Source organism: Neltuma alba, unplaced genomic scaffold (assembly GCF_004799145.2).
Source record: "Neltuma alba isolate B1F8T4 unplaced genomic scaffold, ASM479914v2 tig00013101_pilon, whole genome shotgun sequence".
Taxonomy (NCBI): domain Eukaryota; kingdom Viridiplantae; phylum Streptophyta; class Magnoliopsida; order Fabales; family Fabaceae; genus Neltuma; species Neltuma alba.
In genome coordinates this window covers 168,713-176,056 of record NW_021637425.1, presented here as the reverse complement: position 1 = coordinate 176,056, position 7,344 = coordinate 168,713, and the positions used below count along the sequence as shown (strand labels likewise).

The 7,344-nt window shown below is 35.2% G+C and overlaps 1 pseudogene; it reads left to right on the top strand.

The window, feature by feature from the left end:
• Nucleotides 1–3,880: 3,880 nt before the first annotated feature.
• Nucleotides 3,881–6,459, top strand: LOC114734442 (taxadiene 5-alpha hydroxylase-like; annotated as a pseudogene).
• Nucleotides 6,460–7,344: the final 885 nt, after the last annotated feature.

Sequence of the window (7,344 nt, the reverse complement as noted above, 5' to 3'; positions counted from 1 at the left end):
ACATGGCAGAAACTTCCTCATATCTATGAGGGCAAGCAGCAGAGATGTGCATAACAGAATTACAATGCTCAACTAGGTGCAGTCATCTCCATAGAATTAGGAGTCCGAGTGTCAACAGGGGGAGTGTGAGATGCAAGCTTATTCAACTGTGTAGTCAAAGCAGCAATTTGAGAAGTGAATGTGTCCAATTGAGGAATGTGGACTGAAGAAGGATTAGTATGCATTGCATTGACATTTTTAGACTCCCTGATGCTATACTGTTGATGGTTCAATGCCATTTTCTTGATAAGTTCCCATGCCTCCTCAGCAGTTAAATCAATAAGAGAACCCCCAGAAGCAGCATCCAACATCCCCTTATCTTGGGTCTTAAGTCCATCATAAAAGTATTGGACTAACTGCTCATCTGGAATCTGATGGTGTGGACATCTAGAAAGCAAGTCCTGAAAACGGTTCCAGTAGTCATAAAGTGACTCATCATAATCTTGCTTTGCAGAGTAGATCTCTTTTCTCAATGTAGAAGTCCGGGAAGCAGGGAAATACTTCTCCAAGAATGCTTTTCTGAGGTTGTTCCAGTTATGGTAAGCATCTGCCATATAACTAGGCAAGCTCATGTACCATTCTCGCGCTTTGCCCTCCAGAGACAAGTGGAATACCTTCCAAAGAACCTCATCCAGATTAGCCCCAACCGGCTTCATGCTAGCACATACCATAGAGAGAGATTTCAGATGATTGTACGGGTCCTCACCTGTCAAACCATGAAATTTAGGCAAATAATTAAGCAGTGGACCTTTAATCTCAAAATTAACATCAACATTAGGGCATGCAACATTAAAAGGATCATAATTTGCATCAGAAGTAGTGGCTTCCCTAATGGTTCTTCTTCTAGGGTTATCTCCATTATTCTCTCCTACTCTATCATGCTCCCCATTATGTCCATTGCCCCCTCTCTCATTACCACCATTGTTGTTACCATTAGGATTATTAACTGTTTCCATTATGTCACCTAAGTCAACCACCAAATCTAGATCAGTTAAATTGTCTAGTTCAACCTCACTAGTCCTTTCTACCCTTTGGTCTTGTCTAACTTCTCTTAAAGAACTTTGAAGCTCAAGATTGGAAGGAACTAGGGTTTTAGACCTACCCTTTCTTGGCATAAACAATCAATCAACCAGAAGCAATTAAGCAAAAGAAAACAGATGAATGCAATACAATGAATGAAAAATGAAGATATTTAGTTGTATTTTTGATTTTTTTTTTATGCAAAGGAAGAAGAAAAAAAATGCTATGAAAAATCAAAAGAAACAAATGCAAACTACTAAAGAAAATGCAAAAACTAACAAAAATGAAATCTAAAAAGGCTCAACAAATGAACCCCAATCAAGGCTACTTGACACTTAATTACTAGGGAACCAATTTCTTGGCTCCCCGGCAACGGCGCCACTTGAAGTTGAACTTCCCTTAATTGTCGCTTTGAGGTTACTCCAAAAATTAACCGAATTAATACAATATAGTGCAAAACTCGGGTCGTTTCACTTTGAGGAGCCGAAAACGAAATTAAACCCTAGTAAATGAATGCAAGTAACCTAAACTATAAAAAGAGATTTTTGATTTTGAAAAGCTGTTAATTAAATACTACGAATCAAATTAAAATTAAAATACTTTTTTTTGTTTTTATATAAAAGTGATTAAAATGAATGGAGATTAAAGAAATGAAAATGAGACACACAGATAACACTGATAAAAATCAATCCTCCAATTCAACAACGCAGGCAATCATCACTCTAAAAGATGTGGGAGTTAAAAACAATGAATTAAGAATTATAATTAAGCTTTTGATCCAACAACCGAGCCACCTCGAGTTGCCACAAAATATTTTCCTAAAATCCCAACTTACTAACTGCAACCAGAATAGTAAAATGGGATTAAGGATGCTAAAAACCAATACTTAATTAGAACTCTTAAATCCAAAATAACAGAATTAAAGTTAGCAAGAGACTATATGATCCAAAATTCTAAGCCACCTTAGAAAATCACAATATATTAATTCCAAAATCAATACAAATGTCATAACCACAACATTATAATTGAGATTAAAACTATAAACAGCCCAATGTCTAATACTAAGCAATAATTCAGTCACAATAATCCCTAAATATAATCAGATTAAGCAATACAATTATCCCAACAATCAGAAAAACTATCCTAAGACCTAGGAATTGTTAAACAATTATTGAGTAGGAAATTAAAGCAACTAAAACTCCCCTTTAATGATCCAAGCTCCTGCCATTATTGTTGAATTAGAGAATTAGGAATTAGCCACGGGTTGCCATCAAATTCGCTGCAATCAGTATTTTGCTACAGGATCCCATGGAAGAACACTGTTCACGCTGAATGGTTCACTTCTCTGTTTCGCTGCGTCTTCCGCCCTCAGCTCGCTGGTCTGCGCCTGCGTCTTCCCTCAGCTCGTGCACACCTCTTGCTGTCGCACTCCTCTCTGCCACCAGGAGGATTCAGCGAAGACGAAGATGGTGGTGATGGAAGACTCCGCCTCACTCTGGTCCTTCGCCGTCAAGAGCTAACGTGTGTGTGTGTTTCGTTCTCCGCCGCCCAAAGCTTGCTCTGTTTCGTATGTGTGTTTGGCGCTGTTTTTCGTTCTCTGGCTCGGCGTCCCCCTCTTGCTGATGAAGAATAATATGATATTAGGTTATTAGTGGGGTGGGGCAAAACGCAACGTTTTGCCCCTTTCTTTTTAATTATTTTTTCTTTTTTATTTATTTATTTATTTTTTCATTTTTATTTCTTCCAAAACCCTGCAAGCAAAATTCAAGGATAAGGTAGCATTAATTGTCCTCAAAAATCAATTAGTCACAATTAAACCAAAATATGACAATTTTGCCCCTATAAAATAATAATTCAAAATAAAATATATTAAAATCAATTACCAATCAATTAAGGTCAAAAAGACTAATTAAGTTGACAAAAACCCATATAAAAGATATCAAAATATATAAAAATAATTGAGTTTGTCAATTACTTTTAATTAATTTCATCAAATTTTATCTACATAATTTAATCATTTGTATCTTATAAAAAAGATTAGAGTGACTTTTTTTTTTTGGATGAGCCAATTGTATCACATGAATCACGTCGAAGAAGCTATAGAAGTTGCATTGATGAAATTTTAAATAGAGTTAATCTTGAAAAAATTGTGATGAATAGCGCAATTTGGGCATATAATAAAGATTATTTCTTTCTTGTAAAATGTGCTTTATGATAAGGATAGAAGGAAGCAATATTTGCAAAAAAAAATAATTGAGAAATATTTAAATATATTAATTAATCTTAGATGCAAAATTTGTTATATATTTATTATTTGCGTTTAAAAATATATCAATAAATTTTTGGGAAATTATTGCTGAACTACTCAAAGTTGCTAGATATTGTCTTCTGAATTAAACACAAGAAACTAGTTCCGTGTACAATTAGATAGTCAAGTTTATTATTTTACAAATAACAATTTTAGATCTATGTATTTCAACCCCTACGCTGTTATTTTTTCCTAAGGTCTCTTCTGTTTCTTTCTTGGATTCCACATGTATACCAAATGGGGCCTAAGATATTTCTTATAGACAACTCCACCGTCTCGTTCAAATTTTATACTCTAGGACGGTTTGTGACTTTAAGAAACGGTTGACCTTGTGATAAGAATCAACTTGGTTTGACCATTTGTTGTTGTTCTTCTTCTTACACAATAATTAAATAAACCAATTAAATTGCCCTATAAATATGTGAAGCAGCACATATATCCCTCAAGACAGCCAAAAGGAAATAAATGAGTTCAGCATTTTCGAAATCCTTGATCCTCACAACTTCACTACCAATGTCCACGGATCTCATGTGGGGCTTCTTCTTCCTCCTCTTAATTGCATTTGCTTCTTTCGGTTTCTTGATGCAAAAGCAAAGCCATATCAGAAAGAAACAGAAGCTGCCACCAGGTGAAATGGGGTCCCTGTGGATCGGAGAAACCATGGAGTTTTTCAATGCACAGAAAAGAAACAAGTTGTTCGAGGACTTCGTGCAGCCTCGGATTCTGAAACATGGAAAGATCTTCAAAACAAGGCTCATGGGGTCACCAACTGTGATAGTGAATGGATCAGAGGCCAACAAGTTCTTCCTGTCGAATAAGTTCAAGCTGGTGAAAAGCTCCTGGCCTTCGTCTTCAGTTCAGCTCATGGGGAAGGACTCAATCATGGAGAAAGACGGCGAAAGGCACCGATTCCTTCGTGGGGTTATAGTCTCAAGCCTTGCCCATTCTGGCCTTAAAATGCTGGTTTCAAAGATGTGCAGCTCAGTTCAGCTTCATATTTCCAGAGATTGGCATGGCCGAGAAACGATTCACCTGTACAGATCAGCCAAAATTCTTACTTTCAACAGTGTTCGAGTGTTTAATGGGGATGAAGGTGGATTCAGAGATGCTGAACACGTTCGAGAGGGTTTTAGAGGGAGTGTTCTCACCAGCAGTTAAAGTTCCTGGTTCTAGGTTTTGGAGAGCGAAGAAGGCGAGGGATGAGATCGAGAAGATGCTGGGGAATGTCGTGAGGAAGAAGAAGAAGGAGATAATGCAAGGAAGGTTGAAGAAAGAAGAAGGATGCTTCTAAGGAAACTTGTTTGTGGGATCATTAAAGGAGAGATCACTGAACAAGAAGCCGTCGACAATATGGTTCTGCTAGTTTTTGCAGCTCACGATACAACTTCTTTCGCCATTGCTATGACCTTCAAGATGCTTGCTCACCACCCTGACTGCTACACCAAGCTTCTTCAAGGCATTTTGATTACATTGTTCAGTTACTTGATCTATATATATCTTGATTTTCAATGAATGTATCAAATACATATAGATCAGATATATATATATATATATATATATAATTTGCAGAACATGAAGGAAGAAGAAAAGGAGGGGTGAGAAGTTGACAGTGGAAGACGTAAAGCAGATGAAATATTCATGGCACGTTGCGAGAGAAAGCATGAGATTGCACCCTCCTATCTTCGGCTCCTTCAGGAAGACAATTGCTGATATTGATTATGAAGGCTTCACAATACCCAAAGGATGGAAGGTCAACTTCTTTATTTATTTCTCTCTTCCTCATTTATTACAGTGTGAGACACCATATATATATATATATATATATATATATATATTGCGCAAAATCTCATATATGATACTCCCTCCATTGATATAAATAAATTATAAATAACCAATTATATAAATAAAAAATCAGTTAAAAATAATAAATATATGTAATTTTTTCCTCAAAAATATCTCCTTATTGATATGGGGTGAAAGATATTGAGTGGGAAGAGATAAGACCTGAAACAGAAAGAGTGGGGGAAAAATAAGTGAGACATGTAGTTAATTGGAGTTTAAAATGGAGAAAGTGCATTCAACTTTTAGAAAAAACACTAAGTATTGCTTATACATAAAATTAACCCTATGTGGCAAAATGTTACGTATATATAGGATTGAAGGAAGTGCTATAAATTTAATTTTAATTAAATTTATTATTTTTACTACTAATTCATATACACCCTCAATTAAGAGTAATTCAGGAATGTTTGAAGAAATTAAGACACTTAATTAACTAAGTTTGGGGGGAGTTTGGGAAATCCCAAAAACACTTAAAAAAATATTTTTATGCAAGTTAAGACAATTTTTTTTTTTGGAAAAATCCCAAAAAAATGACTACTGAATTTCAAAATTCCAAATCAAGAATTACTACAAAAATGCGTTATCATTTGCTCTTTGAATGTAGTCATTTTCTTTATGAGTGTAGTAACGAATACTGATTTAGAATTTTGAAATTCAACTATCACTTTTTTGAGATTTTCTCTCTCTTTTTTTCATATATTTATCTCGCATATCTAACATTACTTCTAACAAGCTAATCCAAACACCAGTTTCATCACATTTCTTAATTCTTATGATCGATTAGTTAAAAAGCGTCTTATATATGATGAGACTGAAGAGAGCATATTATATATAGATTAACTGCATTTGTAGCTAAGTGGTGTGGTTACTCTTGATCAGAGAGAGAAGGCTTAGCTTATTAATATTAAATGGTGATTTTGCAAATTACAGGTTCTATGGACAGAATACGGGACACACTACAATGAAGAGTATTTTAAGGATGCAACGAGGTTCAAGCCAAGGAGGTTTGAGGAGGATGAGGCAACAAAAATACCACCATGTGCATTTGTTCCATTTGGAGGAGGACCAAGACTTTGTGCTGGTTACCAACTGGCTAAGCTCAATATTCTCATATTTCTCCATTATGTTGTCACTCGCTTTGATTGGTCCTTACTTCATCCTCATGAGCCTATCACTTTAGATCCCCTTCTCTTGGATTGCCCATCAAAATCTGCCCCAAGATCTCCCTCACTACTCCTTCACAACTTTGAATTATATGTATTTCTTAGATTTAGGGAATTGTTCAGATCAAATTTTAGTCGTTAACTTTATCGGTCGGTCTAGATTGTTTATTTATGACAAGTGGCAATAATAACATGGGTGTGATGGTCCATGGTAGTTAGTTCGAATTGATCTATATTTGTTGTCCACATTAAAAACAGAGACGAGGATTTGGTCAACATTATTTTTTTGGTAAAGTCAATGATAAATAAATGTGTAAGCCTATGAATGTTTATTGGATCATGATTTTTTTTCTTGCGTGGAAATGATAATTTAGTTTGGATATATAAGACCAACTTTGACTAGAGATTTTAATATTAAGAGAAATTAATTCTGGCAAAATGAACCTCCTTAAATACAAAGACAAGTAGACATATATATTATCGTTGAAAAACCAAGTCAATTATCTTCCATTACTGGGTAACGTAACACTATAAATAACATAACATAATGATGGCTCAATTGTTGGCCGACGTAAAAGATTGTTCTCATATTTTTTGTTGCTCATACAGGTTATGTTTAATCATTGTTTTTCTTAATTTTCATATGTAGTGAATAGCTGAATTACATATTAGTAAGATCTAATTTAAATACAAATTTTTATATTTTATTTTAATTTATAACAGGTTATAGTATTCATAAATCACAGATTATTCATTTAGCATAATATGTGACACAGCGAAAAATGTCAGGGCTTCATCACCATTTCAAGGGAACGAGTTTCAGTGCGAAGCGGCTTGATAAGCACAAGGAGCTCATCACCGCAACGCACCGTTTCATTAAAGTTCGAATTGATCTTGACCGTTGGATGATGAGCGATATAAAATGCTGAAGGTGTGGGCGATTCAATCCTCTCTCTTCGTTCCCCTTTCTTC